The 21,119-nt window shown below is 40.6% G+C and overlaps 1 long non-coding RNA gene across 1 annotated transcript; it reads right to left on the bottom strand.

Annotated features, from left to right (window-relative positions):
• Positions 1–19,567: 19,567 nt before the first annotated feature.
• LOC122770586 lies at positions 19,568–20,861 on the bottom strand. The gene is made up of 3 exons (XR_006360557.1): positions 20,754–20,861; positions 19,701–19,704; positions 19,568–19,578 (listed from the first exon to the last, which is right to left on the bottom strand). It is a non-coding gene; the product is annotated as an uncharacterized LOC122770586 (long non-coding RNA).
• Positions 20,862–21,119: the final 258 nt, after the last annotated feature.

Below are 21,119 nucleotides of genomic sequence, written 5' to 3'. Positions count from 1 at the left end.
CCTACCTGATTTGTACATTCCCTTGTATGATATGTACATAATTATTGAAGAATATACTGCCAGGTTTTTAAAAAATGTTTATTTTTACTTTACTCTTTATTTTTGTATGTTATTTTCGTATGTTATGTGATAAATCTTTATGTGATAAATATGCTATTACCTTAACATCCATTGTTTCAGTCAAATAGTTCCGAAATGTTTGTGATAGATGGGACAGAAAATAGGGCAATGAGAAGAGATACTGTAAGTGAATATTTTGTTTTATGTACACTTCCTGAACTGTAATATTCCCATTGTCCAATAAACAAAGAATTAAAAAAAAACATGAAACACAAAAGATAGGACATGAAACGTGGAATCTACCGAAAAGCAAAAAAGGGAAGAGACAAACCTCCTGTGATCTTGGGTACAAAACACGAATGGGGGGGTGTGAGAGCAATCAACGTCCCTTATCACGGTTAAGTGAGGGAAACAGTGGAGGTTGAAAACCATAACTCAAAAGGAGAAAAAACAGTGGATGAACAGACCAGAGAGTTGTGTGCATATTCTACCCAGGGAAGAGCCTTGACCCATGATGCAGAGACAGTTAGGGGGACAGGACACCAGGGGCGGGTCAGAGCGATGAGAATGCTTAACCTGCTCCTCTACGTCCCAGATGACAGAGCCCACCACCAAGTCAGGGACATCAAAAATGCTGGACAGGGCATCAGTCTTGACGTTACGAGAAACAGGACGATAAGGACAAAAAAGTGAAAACGGGTAAAGAAAAGTGACCACCTGGACTGCCTGGAGTTGAGGTGCTTAGCTGCTTGCAGATACTCAAGGTTGCGGTTATCTGTCCAGACCAGAAATGGTTGCTCCGCCCCCTCCAGCCAGTGCCTCCATTCCTCGAGTGCTGATTTGATGGCAAGTAGCTCCCTGTCCCCCACACTATAATTCTTCTTTGCCCAAGATAACTTCCTAGAATAGAAGCCACAGGGGTGGAACTTCTGGTGTGAACCTGCCCTCTGAGAAAGAATGGCCTCCACCCCAGAGTCCAAGGCGTCTACTTCCACCACAAACTGACAGTGAGGGTTGGGGTGATGGAGAATGGGTGCAGAGGTGAACTGGTGTTTAAGCTCCTTGAAGGCATGGTTGGCATCTGGGTTCCACTGGAAGGACTGCAACACAGAGGTGAGGGAATGTAAAGGAGCAGAGAGAGAACTAAAATTATGGATGAACTTACAGTGAAAGTTTGCGAACCCCAGGAAGCACTGAAGGGCCTTCTTGGAGTCCGGAACTGGCCATTCACGCACCGCCCGGACCTTCTCGGGGTCCATCTGGATCTCTCTGGGTGAAATGATGAACCCCAAGAAGTAAACCGAAACCTTCACATAAAGGTGGTGCCGCAACAGTCTCTCCAGCACCTGACGGACATGGTTGGTGTGGGAGGTCTGATCAGGGGAGAAAATTAGTATGTCATCAAAGTAGACGAAGACGAAGATGTTAAGCATATAGCGGAGAACGTCATTCATGAATGACTGGAAGACAGCCAGGGCATTGGTGAGCCCGAACATCACCAGATATTCATAATGCCCCAACGGAGTGTCTTCCACTCGTCCCCCGCCCTGATACGAACTAAATGGTATGCGTTACAGAGAGCGAGCTTGGTGAAGATGATGGCTCCTTTGAGGAGTTCAAATGCTGACCACGGGGAGGAATGGAACCGGGATGAAGCTCTATCGCGAAGTCATAGGGACAACGTGGAGGGAGAGCAGTGTCTTTGGACCTGCTAAAAACTTCACCAATGTTGTGGTAACACGAGGGAACCTGGGACAGGTCCGTGAAGGTAACTAGAAGAGACGTCGTAGCAACCACCGGGAATCTAGGGAGAGAAGACAGAGAAACAGATGAGACCCCAGGTTGCAGCCCTTCCCCCAATTAGTAATAGTGTTAGTTGACCAGTTAATGACAGGGTTGTGGTGTTGGAACGAGGGATGCCCCAGGATGAGATGATGGATGGAGTTCTTAAGGCTGTGAAGCTGGATCTGTTCCTCATGCCCATCCGGAAATCACAGCACAAGTCTGCCCTTTCTCTTCTTCTTCTTCTCTGTGTTTCAGAGTGTCAGAGCTTGTTTGTGTATTTTTACGTTGCAGTAAGACAAAGACAAAAACAGTGATTCACTGGTGAAAACTCACTGATGGTTTTTATATTATCACAGTGTTATGTAACTGTGACCCTGGTGGGCCATTGTTTATATTGTGTTATTATGTCACTGTCTTGAAAATGACTTCTGATTTGATCTCATCATTAGCTTTAATCAAGAGCAAACATCCCATTCATCTATGCTAGTCTTTTCATGAACCAAGACTTGAGTTTTGTATCTTGTTCTCCTGCAGACATGTTTATCCCCTGGAGGAGGGATTAGAGATTTTCGATTTTCTAGTAACTAAGCTCTACAAACATTACCCGTCCACGAACAGGTGCTGAGCCCCAGAGGTTTTCTTTCACATTTCAACCATCACAGTCACATCTTCACTGTGGTCCTCATTCATCCAGACTTCCAGATAGCTAAAGATATGGCATTTAAAATGTTGTGTTGTAATAATGTCAGGTTAATTTCACCTCTCAGTCTGAGATAATTACATGGCGTTTACATGGTGGCCTAACCTGTTTGCAGTGTGATGGGTCAGATGTTAATTCATCCACACTTGGCTTCACCAGAGGACCTGTATGTGTCTGGAAGACGACAGAGGGTTTTTGTGACTGGATAAATCTTTTTTGATGAAAGCGATGAGTGACATCTGACTCACTTTTTCTCCTCCTCCATTTATGTGAAACTTTGGAGCCACAGCTAAGAAGATAGACCACATGCTCCAGGGCCGTACCTGTGCTGATGATCTCCAAACTGGGGCTTTGTCCAGCATGGAGAGCTCACAGCTCTCCATCAGCTCATCCATGCCAGCAGTCATGGCAGCTATCAAGTCCCTTTCCTTGTGGTTTATTCCTTTCCCATTCACTGCTGCTCAGCAAACTGTGATTGAAAGAGACTTTTATGAGCTCGCTGGCTTTCCTAATGTGAAAGTTGTGAGTTATTGTACTAATGTGTGTCTTAAGCCACCATCCAGAAATAAAAACTATCACTCCATAAATGTTCAGGTAATTTGTGATGCTAGTCTATCCCTCTTGAACACGATAGCTCGTGGCCTGTGGGGACGCACAACTCATACATTTTACAGCAGAGCAGCTCGGCTACAAGAAGACACACTGCAGGGCTGGAGTCGCCTCCTCACCAAGTAACAGGTTACAGAGTTAAGATAAGAATCAAAGATTTCATAGGATATTCCAGAGGAAATGCTTGGGGTCATGTTTGACCCCGCTTATGGAAAAGTGGGGTAGTGATACAAAAACTGCAATTTCTTAAAATTAATGAAAAAAAATTGACAAGAATCAAAATGCAAATGGCCTCATGTTACAAACATGTTTTATGAGGAATACCTGGGACATGAAAATATAAACACTTAATTTCAAAGATTTTGACGAATAACAACCCATGGGGGGTAATTTTTGACCCACTTATCCATCTAAGGGTTAATATTCCGATGTAATGGGGCACATTTAAATGTTTACCATTCTCGGGCTCAGACTCAGATGAGGGCGTCCGTGTCTCCTCTGACAACACTGAAGGAAACCCGTCAGTGCCGCCCCGCTCTCCTCAGTCTTAGCTAGTATGCTTTTAAATAACTAATCCATGTAAAGTTTACATCACCTACATGAGTTTAATTAAAATAATCCTAACCCACCAACCCAAGAGTGATAAATATCCACAGTGGACAAGCAACTCCCCCAAAAGAAAACTAAACTGAAGACATATGAAGACATGTAACCTCCATTCTTCCTACTTCCTTGCTTTCTGCACAACTTTTCTGCCTCTCATCAGTTGTTCATATCTCCTTGTACCACAGGCCAGTAGGCAGTCACAGGTATGTGTGGAGCACCACTGGGGGCGGCAGACACATCACCTCCTCAGGCACAGTAATTATTTGGCTCTTTTATTGGCTGATGTTTGGCTTGAGGGGAGCCAAATATCTTTTTTTGCCACAAAGTTTCTTGGAGGAGACTCAAAAATGCTACTTTCCAAAGATCACCTGAGGTGCAGGTGAGAAGGACACAGGCCTTTGGAAACAGTCAAACTCTCTGAGTGTGAATAAGGTGTGATACATCCATGTGATCTGTACTAAGAGAGAACTAAAACTAAAACAGTTTGTTGTGTAGTTAATCTGTTTGGCTAATATCATCTATAACTGTTTCACAAACATTTCAATAAACCAGAACTAAAGCATGAGTGCAGACATTTTGACCCTGGTCACACCTGTTATTAACATTTGTCCTGAGTGATCAGATCATAGGCAGAACACATCTGAACACTTCCAAACTGTCCTGAATCTGTCCTCAGATAAGGAGGATGCATGTGTTCCATCACCCTCGACAACTCTATGGTAGCTCCTTCTCATACCGCAAGGAACCTGGGTGTGACACTTGATGACCATCTCTCCCTCACTGCCAACATTGCTGCAACAGCTCGATCTTGCAGATACATTTTGCACAACATCAGAAGGATACGGCCTCTTCTAACCCAGAAGGCGTCACAGGTTCTGGTCCAGCGTTGTCATCTCACGATTGGACTACTGCAACTCCCACCTGGCTGGTCTCCCTGCGTGTGCCATACGACCTCTGCAACTCATCCAGAATGCAGCAGCTCGACTGGTCTTCAACTTACCAAAATTCTCCCACACTACACCACTCCTCCGCTCCCTTCACTGGCTTCCTGTAGCTGCTTGCATCCACTTCAAGACTCTAGTGCTTGCATTCCATGCTACAAATGGATCCGATCCAGCCTATATCCAGGACATGATCAAAACCTACACCCCAGTCTGCCCACTCCGCTCTGCATCGGCAAATCGGCTTGCTGCCCCCTCACTGAGAGGATCGCAGAGGCATTCACAGAACTCTAGACTGTTCACTGTCCTAGCTCCCAAATGGTGGAACGAGCCTCATCGACATTCGGACAGCAGAAAGCCTCCACATCTTCCGACTAAAAACACATTTCTTCTGAATCTACCTTGACTAAGACGATGACGATAAAAAAAAAACAAAAAACAAAAAAACTTGCTTATACATTGCACTTATGACTAGCATTTTATAGTCTGGCTTACTTGAAGCTCTTTCTTACTTCTAGCTCTTGGATAAAAGTGTTTGCTCAATGACATGTAATGTAATGTAATGTAATGTTTTAAGTCTACCTTTAAATACAGAGAGAGTGTCCGCCTCCCGAACTCCCTAAAGGAAGCATATATAAGGTAAAAAGTATAGGCCCAAGCACTGAGCCTTGTGGAACTCCACAATTGACTTTTGTTTGTAATGAGGCTTTATCATTAACATGTACAAACTGGAATCTATCAGATAAGTAGCAGAGCGCAGCACCTGTGATCCCAAGAGTCTGCTCCAGTTTCTGCAATAGAATATTATGATCAATGGTGTCAAATGCAGCACTAAGATCTAACAGGACAAGTAAAGAGACTAGACCATTATCTGAGGCCAAGAGAAGGTTGTTACTAACCTTCACTAGTGCTAATACACTGCTAATTGTTACGGCTGCACCGATAAGGGAGCCTGTCTGCTTGCCAATTCTGTGTGCTAATTGACCTCAGGAGAGTTGATGTCCCGGATTGGTGGCTGCCAACCCCGCCCACGGAGAGGATTGGCTGTTCCAGAGGATCCATGGTGTTTGAATCAGGGACAGCCAGAAATCTTGTGCATAGACAGGGTGGGCTGCCATTTCTTTTGATCCTGTTTTCTCCTGTTTATGTTAGCTTAAGAAGATTAGAATTGTGTTTTGGTTTTGCAAAGGAGTAGGGTTTTGTTTGATACTTGGGAAAATTTTGTTGTTGTTTTGGCCTTGGTCTACCCTGAAGCTATTTTTGTTCATTTAGTAAAACATTGTAAATAGTCAAATAATAAATATAAATTTTTGTCATCTACCTCTTCGCCTTGTGGCTGCTTGTGACCTGGGAGTGGAAACCAACCTTTCATGTTATGCCCACCAACCCCTAGACCGGACGTAACATAATACACTATTCCCACTCTAATACTCACTCTGCTTATACAATATACCCACTCCGCTTATACACTATAGCCACTCCGCTAATATACTATACTCACTCTGGTAATACACTATACCATCTCTGCTAATATACTATACTCACTCTGGTAATACACTATACCATCTCTGCTAATACACTATAGCCACTCTGCTAAAACACTATAGCCACTCTGGTAATACACTATACCATCTCTGCTAATACACTATAGCCACTCTGCTAAAACACTATAGCCACTCTGCTAATACACTATACTCACTACGCTAATACACTACACTCACTCTTCTAATACACTATACTCACTCTGCAAATACACTACACTCACTCTTCTAATACACTATACTCACTCTGCTAATACACTATACTCACTCAACTAATACACTATAGCCACTCTGCTAATACACTATACTCACTCTGCTAATACACTATACTCACTCTGCTAATACACTATACTCACTCTGCTAAGACAATATACCCACCCCGCTTATACACTATAGCCACTCCGCTAATACACTATACTCACTCTGGTAATACACTATACCATCTCTGCTAATACACTATAGCCACTCTGCTAAAACACTATAGCCACTCTGCTCAATTCGCTAATACACTCACTCACTCTTACACTATACTCACTCTGCTAATACACTATACTCACTCCACTAATACACTATAGCCACTCTGCTAAAACACTATAGCCACTTTGCTAATACACTATACTCACTCAGCTAATACACTATACTCACTCTGTTAATACACTATACTCGCTCTGCTAATACACTACACTCACTCTGCTAATACACTATAGCCACTCTGCTAATACACTATACTCACTCTGCTAATACACTATACTCACTCTTCTAATACAATATACCCACTCCACTAATACACGATACTCACTCTACTAATACACTATACTCACTCTGCTAATATACTACACTCACTCTGCTAATACACTATATCCACTCTGCTAATACACTATACTCACTCTGCTAAAACACTATACTCACTCTGCTAAAACACTATACCCACTCTGCTAATAAACTATACTCACTCTGCTAATACACTATACTCACTCTTCTAATACAATATACCCACTCCGCTAAAACACTATACCCACTCTGCTAATACACTATAGCCACTCTACTAATACACTATACTCACTCTGCTAATACACTACACTCACTCTGCTAATACACTATACTCACTATACCGTGGGGTTTCAGTCAGGGCCTTCAGTAAAAAAAAACAAAAAAAACACGCCATAGCACACACACACACCACTGTGCATCTATAGGCTACTGCATCATTACCACCACATCTTCCGTTATGTCACTCAGCAACTGCAATTTCACAAGCCACTATATGACACAAAAACAAGCTTCCACATAAGCATAGGCGTCAGTTTTGTCCTCACCACAATTTTATCAATGTATCATTAACACTCAAACTACCGTAAATGATGTACCTCTTCGGTGTAGGTCTTACTCTTGAAATAATTTCCTTCTTTTCTCCAAACGATCGCTGTGAAAAGTGCACACGCCGTGAAAAGTGCACACGAAGGATATGAGAAACATGATGGATCAGTGGTGTTAATGCAGAGGCCATAGTTTACTTCAAAACCCGCCAAAGGTTCAAACATCGTTGATGACAACAGCGGGGGCTAGCGCCAGACATGTCGCTGGGCGTTCTGTCACTATGATATCACATTTTGATTGGCTGACAACACACGTCAGTCAAAGTTATAACCAAATAGGAAATGGCAGCTTCAACGAAAGGTCAGCAATACTACTGGAGCAGGTCCACGGAGCTATGATGCGTTTAATGACATCCAGGAAAATCCAGCTCAGCTTCACAAACAATAACCATATTCTTTCTGGAAATATAATCATAACATACTGAAAAAGTAATTGAATTCAGACACGTTCAGACACACAAATAATTATTTTGATTATTAAAAAATAATTATAATAATAATGATAAAATATATATACTTTTTTGATATTGTCAGGGCCAGCAGAGACGGCCCTGCTGGCCCTGACAGCCCACCACTGACTATAGCCACTCTTCTAATACACTATAGCCACTCTGCTAAAACACTATACTTACTCTGCTAATACACTATACCCACTCCCCTATAACTTGCTACTCTGCAAAGAAACTTAAAAAAAAAAAGTGTAACAGAGAGTCACATGTGTCAGAATCAGAGTTTCAGAGATTGGTGATCTCATCCCAAAACCCTCTACTTTGACGCGTCTACCTTTCCTAAACTCTTTTACAGATCTTCAGTCTCCTCCTGTCTCTGCTGTTTCCTCTTTCTCTTTCATGAGTATATGAATTGGGTTTGTGTGAGACCAAGCCTGTCGCCATGTTAAGCTACTGATTCACAATCCAAGATATTAGCTTCTGTAAAACAAGGTTATCTAAAAACACATACAAAGGTTTTATAATAAACCTATGAAACCAACAAGTTTTACGAGTTTAAAGCAAGATGTAGTATATTTGATTTCCACTAATGAGCTAACACGTCATTTAAACAATTAGCCACGTGTTACCACAGCTTTGAGCACATGTCAGTCAAAAGGAGGGAGCAGACACTGTTGGGGACACACACACACGTCTTTACTACCTGTGATGCTGTGGTCATTATTTGTTGGTCCAGCAGCTCATGATAAATGACTTGTCTCATTCATAAAACACACACACTCAGTGTGTGTGCACCATCAAAATGGAATTAAGAGATGTACAACAACACTCAGCAAACTCTAACCTATAAAGACAAATGGTAAACAATAGGAAAATACATCATGACATGTAGATAGTGTTTCCACAGACCTGCTGCCGGATCAATATGTCATCAGCTTCCCTTGAAGGCGAGCGAAACACGCTTTGTGTTTTCCTTCAGCTCAGCAGCTTGTATGGATTTTCTCTCGACATGTTTATTCAAGTATTTCAACAAAAACCGAATAAGGGGAGGAGGTCAGTTGAAGAAGAGACACCAAAGATAAACAAGTTACATTGTTTTAAATAAACTTTCGAGGTAACATTTCTCTTCAGATTGATAACTTCCAACTGTGCAAAGTTCATTAAAGAGTTTTCAGTCGATGTCACGGCTGAATTCTGCTGCATCCAAAGAAACAGAAACTTAAAGAGGAACTGAACCCCAATGCCTGATTTTGAAAATCTAAAAGTGGGCAGGGAGTTATTGGTGAGTGCGTGTGTGTGTGTGGGGTGGTACGGGTGAGTGAGCACCGCAGGAGGCAAGATCATCGAGTGACAGCAAGCGTAAATCGTGGCAGCGGCAGGTGCTGTGGTATTTCCAGTGGCAGCTTAGAGCTGCATTTAGCATGAGATCAGAGCAGGCCCAAGGCATAGGCGAACTAAGTAGCTGCTCAGGGCCCCGTGCCCACCAGGGCCCCTCAACTTTCGCTACAAAGTTTTTTTTTCCTCCTCCTGGCCACCAGGGGGCTCCATTCGTGTTTCATTAAAAAAACAAACATCAAACAGTAACTAAACCCCTAAACCACTTTTTTCATGTTCAAACTAGTATGGTTCTCTAGTAATATCATTTACTGATCCAGGTTTTGTGTAAAGTATTTGAATGATGTATTTTGTGTTAAATGTGTGTGTAAGTACGGCCTTCTCTGGATAAACTCCTCCCATTACATTTGAATTTTCGGATTAGCTGGCTCTTACCGGGCTGTCGTCACTGTCCCGGTTCTCCGTCATTAACTATCCTTCTCTAGTCACGCCCCCACAGACACAGCAGTGGGGGGGGACTCGGAGTGGATACACAGCACTTTTATATATCGTAGCAGAGCTGCATGAATTCAGTGGAATTCAGCACGAGCGTCAGAGGAAGTACGAAAATGAAACATCTGGTTTACTGTGGATTTCCGTGCGAGAAGAACTCCAAAAAAACAATCTCTGACTCCTCCGTTTGCTAATTCAAGACAGCTGTATGAATGAACTATGCAGAGCAATATGCCTTTACATCATTGATTCATAGATTATTCATTTATGATTATTCATATTATCACTTATCAGCGTGGGAAATGTGTGAGTGTGCAAACTTATTGAACATTTACTATTATCAATGTGTTACAGCCTCAGTGCTTGTCTGGTGCATCTGTGTGGGTGTGTCTGTGTAGGTGTGTCTGTGTGGGTGTGTCTGTGTCTGTGTCTGTGTGGGTGAGTCCTTTCTGTCTCCAGATTGACTCTCCCCCCCCTGCACACAGGAGTCTTGGGTTAGTGATCAGTGGAGGGAAAAAAGCCTCACCGGCGGAGCTGCTACAGTTTGTTGAGACTGTGACAGTTGATACTCCTCTCTGTGTTTCTGCAGTGTTGCTGTGTGGTGTTCTAGTTTGTACGTTTTCTTCTTCCAGTAGTCGTGGGTATAACCTGGTTCCTTTGTTCCTTTTTGTTTGGAGACCAGCGCTTTAAGTTTTTTTTAACATCAACATTAACAGTATTTTACGGAGCCCCTAAAGGGACATCGAAAAAAAAAAATGTTTCTGGTGCGCACCAGAGAGTATCTTGTGAGCACCAGAAAGTATTGTATGCGCGTGTGATGTCCCCGAACGCAGTTTTAAGATCATTTGAGGCGTGAAATTAGCCATTTAGAATTCAAAAATGTGGTTTGTGTATTAAGATATGACGTATTTATAGTTTGGCAGCGACGGTATCGGAGGTGATCAGCCACGCCTCAGCGGACACTCGCTGTGTACAGTGCGTGGGACTGAGCAGCGTTACCTCGGCCTGTCCTGATGAAATGATCCGCTGACTCAGACATCGCAGTCATTAGATTAAGCCTCATCACAGAGTGTTGATAAATGAACATAAATGAATTAATTTAACTTAATTTATTAATTTATTTTTATGGAAATATACAGTACTGTTAGGTTGTGTGTGCTCATGTATTATTATTCTGTGCTTTTATTTTGAAGTTATATGTTCAGTGAAGGTCACTTTGGGCCAATGAGGTGTTGTGAGTTTTTTTTTTTTTCAGCCATGTGAGTTACCGACATCGATGTGTTGCTACGACTGTGGCTAAGACATAGTGTTGACTTTTCCCTCCTAAAATAGAAGAGATAGAAAACGTAACAAGTACCATGTGGGATATGCATATATTACAGCAGTGCAGTGTATGTATATGTATGTCCAGGAGGATTGTGTGTGTGTGTGTGTGTGTGTGGGTTCAAGTACATTATAAACAAAATACCGGGTCAACAACAAATCTATCGATCACACAAAGCATCTAATGACAGCGATGTCAGCGGATCATTTCATCAGGACAGGCCGAGGCCCCACGCACTGTACGCAGCGAGCGTCTGCTGAGGCGGGGCTGATCACCTCTGATACCGTCGCTGCCAAACTACGTTGTACGTCGTATCTTAATACACAAACCACATTTTTGAATTCTAAATGACTAATTTCACGCCATTTTGTGCCGTTTCATTATTTTGTACATGTTTATGCTTTGTTGTTATTTCTATATGAATTCATCTTTATTTGTTTAGCGCTCACATGTGTTTGAAGTTTAGTTTTGTCGGAGATTAAACACAGAGTTTGTGTTCAGGCCTTTGTTTCTTCATCAGACCTTCGGTAAATGATGAAGTAAGGCAGGTGTTACTGGTGCTTTCTTATTGCTCAATATTTAAAGCTGATGCAGAATAATAATAATGATATAATGCAGTTTAATGATAATGAAGTGTAGATGTACTGTATCTATAATTACCTGAATGACACATTTCTCCACTGTTTCTAACACTGTTGTGCAGTAACACATCAGTAGTTTAACTTCATAAGTTCAGTTGTGCTCTGGTTAATATTTGTAATCAATGAGGTGATGATTGTTTTAATTGTTTTTCCATTGTTTAAATATATGTAGAAACTACATTTCCTTCAGTTGCTGCTCAGGTGGACAAAGACAAAAAAGACGAGTAGATATGAAGATTATCTGCGATGCTAAATATGGATTTTCACTCTGTGCTAATTATATCAACCAATGAGGCTCCCAGTATAAATTATGCATTTCCTCCCTTTAGGAATTTATAGTTAGTTTAAAATAAATCCAGATGAACACGCACATGTTTTATTTATGTTTTCTTCTTTCACTGATGCTGATCTTATAAAAGAAGGAAAACAGTAATTTCTCAGACTTCATCAACACTCTGCTGCACAAACACATACACACACACGCACACACAAACACACAGACACACATACACATGGTGACATGGTGATTTCTTCAACAATAACAGAAGATTTTCTGCGTCATAAATGCCTGTGATTTTTCTCCAGCACAGAGATGTGCAGACTGAGAGCAGAAGGAAGCACTGTGTTCATATGTGACATTTTAGTCTCTGCAGCCTTGACGAAAGAGAGAGAGGCATAGCCGTCGGCTTTACAAGAATGAGGAAAAACTAAAATAAACCTTTGTAACCTTTGAATAGTTTCACAGGTGTATCTAATAAAGTGGCAGATGAATAGAACTTTACATTAACAGCAATGTAACGACAAGTGCATGTTTAACAGAGAACGTCAAAGTGAATGACTTTTAACAACAAAAATGTGCTTTTAATTCATGATAAACATCGACTCTGTCCTTGTGAGTATTTGTCGTTATTTTCTTATGAAGAAGTAAGTAAAGGTAAACATTGTTGTCTATAACAGAGAATGTAAAGAGCTGCAGTGATGTGGAGCTCTCACTGCAGCTCCTCCAACATCTTTCTAAATGTCCCATCAGTGATTCTTCAAGGTGATAAATGTAATATTCACTAGTGACAAGGCTCCAAAGTTGAAGAAAGAAAAGCAAGTGCAATCATGCTTTTAAGGATCAGAGGCACGCTGGATTGTTTGTGGGGCAGCCTGTGGTTTAATGGTTTATTTTGTTCTGATAACCGTGCAATGACGAGCCATTTACAGGCACAAAGAAGAATCAATCTGTAAACCCAAGTCTATCAAAATGGATTATTTTATGCCATGCAGCATGTCCTGAGAGCTTTCTCTAACTCTTGATTCTCATAATTTTCCCCACTGACCAGAAATGTGCAATTACAAGCTGAAATTAAGTGTTTTGATAAGATTTTGTTCATTTGTTTCTGTGAGTCTGCTGCTGCTGCTGATGTTGCTGCTGCTGCTGCTGCTGGTGCATTATCAGCAGCAGCAGCAGCACATAAGTGAGTGTTGGTGTCCAGTGGTGGTCTCACTTTATGCTTTTAGCCCATAAACACATGGGAGTGAGGTGACAGGGTTAATGTAAGAGGACTTTAAATGTCATGTGATCATATTTCATGTTGATTAACTGTGAGAACCAGTAAATACAAGTTAAAGAAAAGCAGCAGTAAAGAGCACTTACTGTCCTGGGAGGGTTTTTGTGGGATTGGCATCATTATGTGACTCTGTCTCTCTCTGTCTGTCACGTACATGTAATCTCAGATTATAATTTAAAGTGGTCATTACCAGAGACTGGTCTATTTTTTAGTTCAAATCCAGGATCCTGAGGTGGATGCTATTTAAAGAAGAGGTTTAAAATGTATTAACAATCTTTTCATCCATGGTCCAGAGGGAACATCAGTGATTTTAAGTCAGGGCACACATGACTGCCTCCATCAGCAGTGTTGGGTAGTAACGAGTTACAACGACGTTACGTAATTTATTACAAAATGTATGCAGTTGTAATCCGTTACATTACTGGGAGAAAATGTGTCATTAAATTACAGTTTAGCTTCTGGAAATTTCCATGATTACAATTTTAGTTACATTTTAAAAATCACAGCAAAAGCTCGGATTTATCAATTTTTTTTATTCATATCAACATCCTCCTTCTAAAGCCGACACTTGTGATTGGCTCTCTCTGGTCATGTGACATTCTGCTGCTGGACTTGTTAATGGTATGACAGTCAGCAGCAACAGTGTCAGAGGCGCACAAGACAAATAAAAAACACTTCACACAGACACAGAGTGAGATTTTGAAAAGGTTAGACTCATAATGTATGGTTACATTTTTGAACAGTTTCATCTTTATAATTTTGGTCTATTTTATAGAACATTAATGCCGTCACTTATCTAGGTTTTCAGTGGACTCTCTTGGACCTGTTTGACCTTGCTGACGTGGAAGGTGTGGTGGACTCTGAGTGACCTGGGCAGACAGAGACAGATAGAAACAGGACTAATGACCTTGGCCACAGGAAATGGACCTACGAACCGTAGCACGAGCTTTCTGGACACCACTTGGAGGGGGAGGTCCTTGGTGGAAGCCAGACCTTCTGCCCCGGCCTGTAGACTGGGGCCACCCACCGATGAAGATCCACCGACCCTCGTAGAAGAACCTGCAGAGCAGCCGACCAGACCCGGTGGCAGCGTCTCATCATGGCATGGGCGGACGGCACCATAACCTCCTGTCTCTTAAATGCTTTCTGTGTGGACTGTACATCAGAGTTAAACAATCAAACAAAATTAACAAGTGCCCCAGTTATAGTCTAGTGTATGTGGTTGTTTGCATTTACCACTTTGTTCATGCTCTTCACTTGACCTGCTGAACTCTTGGTCCATTCTGTCTGCGTTGTCATTAACCACTACAAAGGAAAGACAAAGTACTAAAATTGTCCACCAAAACACTCAGATTAGTATTTAATCTTCACTTTAACTCTTCTGTCATTTACAGTATATTATGAATCTAAAATTTTAAAGCAATGAAAGTGGAAAGGGAGATCATAAAAGAGTTGAGAATTTAAGATTTAATTTAAATTAATGACCTAACGCAAAAAAAAAGAGTCAAAGCATAAGAGCGAGACTTTGTCCTGAATCATCCAAGTCTATGTTGTCTATCAAAAATAAATATAAAAGAAAAACATCAAAGATGTTATTTTATCTTATTGTACAAATGTAATACGGAAAAGATGAATCTGAAATCTGAAGTTTATTTAATATTACCTTGTTAAAGTAAGAAAATCCCCAAGATAAATATTCTACAGGTGAGTTCTATTTTGTTAGCAATGCTTACAATCATAACCTTGGTAAATTCCCCCACAAAATACAACGAACAACAACTCAGTCTCAGTCACAATACCTTCAATTTCAGTCTCTTCAAGTGTTTTGCCTTGAAGATTTGTTAGGGACCCGTTCTCCATGGCAAGAAGTAGTTTTGATATTTTGGCCAGCTGGGTTGTAGCCTCTGGAAGCCTGTAATATTCTCTATGGACACGGATATCATAACCTAGGTGGTCGGCAGCTTGGTCCATCTCGTGGTTTTTGAGGTTGAGGACCTGTAATAAAGTTGCAATGTGTTTGCGTAACTGCGTTGACCTGAGGAGGTCAGGATTCTGAGCACCACATTCGTTTGCATAAATCCTCAGACAGTCCTGTCCTCCGTAAGGAGACAAACAATGAGGTCTTGTGAACAGGAATTAGTTTTCTTCTGGAACGCCACATTCTTTTCTTTTGTTTATGAGGTGTGTTAAGGCATCAACCATGTCTGGTGATAGCAGCACAGCAACTTTGCACCCTCTTTTACCCCTTATTTCCACACGACTGAAGTGTTCACAAAGTTTTTGTTCAAACTTTGTGAGGCCAACAGCAACATCTTTATGTAGAGCAGTTGTGTCCCTCTCAAGGAAGCCTTTCAGTTGCATTTTTGCAGCTTCTCCTCCATGCCTTTGGTTGAATAATATTATTTTAGCAAGAGTTGCTTTGCAAAGCTCACCATAGACTTGTGGTGTTGGTGTCTCTCCCAACTTCTCAGACGCGAAACCTGCAGTCTTTTCAAGATGTTGAGGAAGTCGTTGCACATCCTCTGTGAAAGGCAGAGTCGATGGCTTGTTAAAATGCCCCTCATTCAAGCTGTGTGTGAAACAAGTTCAGACAACTCACTGCTAACAAACACCTTGGGATATCTTGCTGAATTAGACACTGTGGCCAAAGACAAGACCCTAGTTCTTCCTGACTCCGCATTGGCTTCCACTGGTTTTAAAAGACATTTTCGAACATGTCGCCACAGAAACAAAGCCTGGCAATACATGCAGTGCACATAATCTTTTGAATTATACTTTTTCTTTGGCTGGCATTTAAGTTTTAGCACTCCAGACCCATTAGTTAAAACCTCTGTATTGTAAGCGTAGTTCGCTTTGTTCCGTAGTTTGTTCAGCATTTATTGCGTTCTTTGGAGTTCCGGGGGAGTGCCAAAATCCGAGCAACCTCCACATTTGTCTTCTTGTGACAGGTCGTCTCCTTCCTTGCCACTATATGGCACTATGCCAACGCAAACGGCATACTGATTGAGGCGCGGGGTAATGCGTCTGATTAGCTGATGTGAGCCAAACATTAACTATGAGGACATACAATACACAAACTGTGAGCAAACCTTAACATGAATAGCAGAAATGTTTGTGTTGCCAGTGCTATCAATCAAATTTGATGAAACCACACCCACAAAATCTTAAAAACTAACACTTTTACTAAGGATGTATATATGTTATATAGACATAATAAACAGGTCCCTCATAATTTACCTGTTGAATGTTGTTTCGGTCACACTTGAAGTCTTAGTTTTAACAACTTAAAATCCAGTTTTAAAAGCCAGCTAAATGTGTCACCAATGTGTTGCACTGTAAATCATACAAACACTCAGGGTAAAAATGTGCAAACTGTACCACACCTACACATCAACACCAAACCCTGATCGTCGTCCTCCATAATACACAACATGATGCCAAGAGTAACTATGAGGACATACAATACACAAACCGTGATCAAACCTTGACACTGACCTGACTGTCCTCCATAATACACTGTGTGACACATGAGGACATACAATACACAAACTGTAATCAAACCTTAAAACTGATTTGACTGTCCTCCGTAATACACTGTGTGACACCAACAGTAACTATAAGGACATACAATGCACAAACTACGATCAAACCATAACATGGATAGCAGAAATGTTTGTGTTGCCAGTGCTATCAATCAAGTTTGATGAAACCACACCCACAAAGTACTCATGAAGCAGATTACCTAATGTTTATGAATGTGAAAATCTTAAAAACTAACACCTTTACTAAGGATGTATATATGTTATAAAGAAATAATAAAGAGGTCCCTGATAATTTACCTGTTGAACGTTGTCAGAGGGGGCATCAGCTGTCACAGCCACATCAGCAGGGTGAGTTTTGGTCTCACTTAAAGTCTTATGGGTAAATAAAGGACAAAGTTGAAACATTTAACATCCAGTTTTATACACCAAAGCTGTTGTTGCTGATGTTGTGACTTAACACCATGTCCCTCATTCTGTACCAACATTCTGTGGTTATTAAGTCACCTGTTGAATGTTGTCAGAGAGGTGCTTCAAAGTCACAGCAACATCAGCAGGGTGAGTTTCAGACTCACTTGAAGTCTTGTGGGTAAGTTTTAACGATTTAAAATCCAGTTTCAAAAGCCAGCTAAATGTGTCAGCAATGTGTTGCACTGTAAATCATACAAATATTCAGGGTAAAAATGTGCAATCTGTACCACACCTAAATATCAACACCAAACACTGATTGTCGTCCTCCATAATGCACTGTTTGACACCAACAGTAACTATGAGGACATACAATACACAAACTGTGATCAAACCCTAACACTGATGGCAGAAATGCTTATGTGACCAACACTATCAAATGTGAAAATCTTAATAAATAATACTTTAAGTGAGGATGTTTATGTATTTAATTTTACAGAGATGTATTTATGATATATCTGTCTACATGGCGCTGCTTGATTTTGATTAATGTTTATTGATAGAAGATCGAAATCGCAAAGTGTTTATGTAACATTTGTTAATACCTTGCATCTCCATGGCCAATAGTGTCATATCCAGAGCCGGATTAAATAAATGGACTATACTAGGCAGACTATATTTTTTGGGCCCCCCTCCATCGATGTTATTTATGAATTGAAATCTGAAACTTACCAAAGTTACTAATAAAAGTTAATTCACATTTTAAATAGCGTAGTCTTTGGTTACGAGTTGATTCTTTGTATGCCAAAATAAGTCATGTGTCGTATATTAAACAGTCTATCAGACTATTTTTTTATTTCTATTAACGTATTTATAAGTTACTACAAGGCTCTATTAAATGCTATTAAATCTTATCCATTGCGAGTGTCATTGTTAAGGCAGTAGTACCAGTAAATCACCAATAGATGTAAACAGAGCAAATAAGATAAATGTTGTAAGCTATTGCATTTTGCAGAAAATCTTAATTAAATGTGTTGATTAAATTGAATAGTTTAATAAATAGTCAAATATACAAAGACATATCAAATTTGCAGTAAGAGAAACTGTGCTGTAGTGGTAAAGAGGTTTATTTTCATGGACAAGCATCACCTCTCTTCCATTTTCTGGTATTCAACACTCAGCAGCTCAGCTCCTGGTCTGGACTGTTCAGCAGTTTTCTCCACTGGTCTGGATGTTACTCTGGATGGTGTACTGTGCAGTGTTGTTTTTGGAAGCCATTCTAGATTTAGTCTTAGTTTTAGTCTTTTGGACTAAAACGCTTATTAGTTTTAGTCACGTTTCAGTCATTTCTGTAGTGCAGTGGCAGTGGCCAATCGGGCCCTAGGCACGTGCCTAGTTTGCCTTTGCGTTAATCCGGCTCTGGTCGCATCTAGGAAGTTGTGTTAAGTTATGTTTAGTTTTCCCTTGTATCTGTTGTCTTGTGACTTCCTGTTTTACTTCGACATCTCTCTTTCCTCTTGTTTCAGATAACTTGCCCTTCCCCGCCAGTCTGATTATCTTCCCCGCCCTGATTGTTTCCACCTGTTCCCCATTACCTTGAGTATATATAGTTTTTTTCCTCATGAAGAGTGATTTTGATTTGGCACTTTGCCCAAACCTTTTGTCTCCTCCCAGTGAGTGATTATTTATAATTTGTTATTTTTGCCTTTTTTGCTTATCTAGTGATTCCTCGATAGAGTGATTTTCCTCCTTAATTTTCCTCCTTTGAGAGTGATTTTTGTTTGATACTTTGTGCAATAAATTGGAATACTTTTGGAAGTTGTCTCTGAGTCGTGCTATTGGGTTCAAGTCCTTGTTCGGTCATGACAAATAGTTATACATGATTTCTTCCCCTGGACTGATGTCCCTCAGTGCAAACAAACACAGATGGGGCTTTCCATCAACTTTGATGGTTTTCATTTTGCTGTTCAGGTTCACATGTTTATGGATGGAATACTTGTCTCTTTCCATATAATGCACAACTGGAACAGCCACTTTTATTGGTATTGAGTAAGTAAATGAAGTATCTCGGGGAAATTAGAAAATACATAAATTAATTACATACCATAACTGTTTCCCATTAAAACAAAACTTAAAAATGAAAACCTTAAGTGCATCAAGGCATGTTCATGTTTAGTTATTAATTGCCCTCTGTACTCAACAAGGAAGTCTCCCTCCTTAAAGTGGTAGCAGCTGAACACCCCTCGACCTAAGCAAAAACACAGGGTGAGTCAGGTGAAGTGACACAGTCACAGCAATGATTAAACATAAGCTCTGCTAAAGACAAATACTTGGTAACTCACCTATAAAAGAATTTATGTATTTCACATCAAATCCATCCTTGTCTTTACACAGGGAGGAAAAATATGCAGCCCCATCTTTAGGTTTTATCTTTGTTCTGCGGGGCCTTGTTGTTGCCATGTCCTACAAAGCCTGATGGTAATGAACCAATAAAAAAAGTATAGTATAAAGTATAGCTAAAGCCAAGCATTTAATAATTACAGCAATTATTTCAAATTATATATTGCCAAAATAGACCTAGTGTATTTATTCTATAAATATGTCTCATCCATTTGTGCAAAAAAAAAATCTTGTTGTGAGCAGTAATTCTGAATTATTTTACACAGTGATATCATTTTAAACAGTTCCTGGTTATTCATCCTTCTGCCATCAGAGTTGCAGTTTCTCTGCCTTCTTTTGTGCTTAGGGCCTTGGTCACAAGTCATGTGCCCTATCATGGAAACACACTAATATCATAGACAGTCAAGAACTATTTAGCAACTGTCAAAAACATAATGTGGCTGAAATACTCATCATTCAAAACAAATAAATAACAAGTCAAGTAAATTTAGCTTGAGTTCTTTCATCTTTATGTATGCCCTGTGTGTTAACTGATAACCTCAACTTATATGAAGTCAAAGTTGTGTTAAGGTTGTCGTAGCTGAACTTTTGTGAGTAAATGATGATTCTGTGTTAAAATCAGGGTAACACAACATTTTTGATAAAAAGCAGAATTATCAGGACATTCTAGGAAATATTGGGACTCTGTGACAGTCAGCCAATCAGAAGCTGTGAAATCATACACTAGTGTGAATATTCATGAGCTGTTGCAGTACCACTGACCAAGCTCAAAGGGGAGCTATGCTGATACACAGATATACACAAAATCAGGTAAATGTGTATTAGAGAGAAATGCCCAGATTTTTGGGATTTGAACTGATTTCACCTATAGCAATGCCTATACACTGCACAAATTAGCGTGAAACTGGCCATGTCCCGCTAATTCGAAATGTCCGCCTGATGTCGGTGCGTATTCAGGTCAAATGTCTGCCTAAACCACAAAAATCAATACACACACACACACACTGGTGTTTGCCCCTCAGGGGGCCCACCAGTTCTTTAGTCATTTATGGGATCCACCCTTTCCAGTGGTTCTACACTGCTGTAAAAAATCAGGTAAGATGAAGATGAATCTCAATCACAAAAATTCTCAATCACAAAAATCACTTCAATGTGTATCTGCGTCATTACCTTGTTTATGAAACCCTAAAGTTTCAGAACAAACAGTTCAGCCACTGCTGAGAAAATAGTGTTGTATTGTTTTCCTGGGCTCTGCGAAGCGGATCGGCACTTCTGTATGTTAATGTTGTCATCAGCATACCTCACCACTCCTCTCACCACCGTAGCGCCTCCTGGTGCGGGCACTAGTCCGGGCACA

The sequence above is a fragment of the Solea senegalensis genome, linkage group LG1 (assembly GCF_019176455.1).
Source record: "Solea senegalensis isolate Sse05_10M linkage group LG1, IFAPA_SoseM_1, whole genome shotgun sequence".
Taxonomy (NCBI): Eukaryota; Metazoa; Chordata; class Actinopteri; order Pleuronectiformes; family Soleidae; genus Solea; species Solea senegalensis.
Note: the sequence above shows the minus strand (reverse complement) of the source record. Positions and strands in the feature narration are given on the sequence as shown.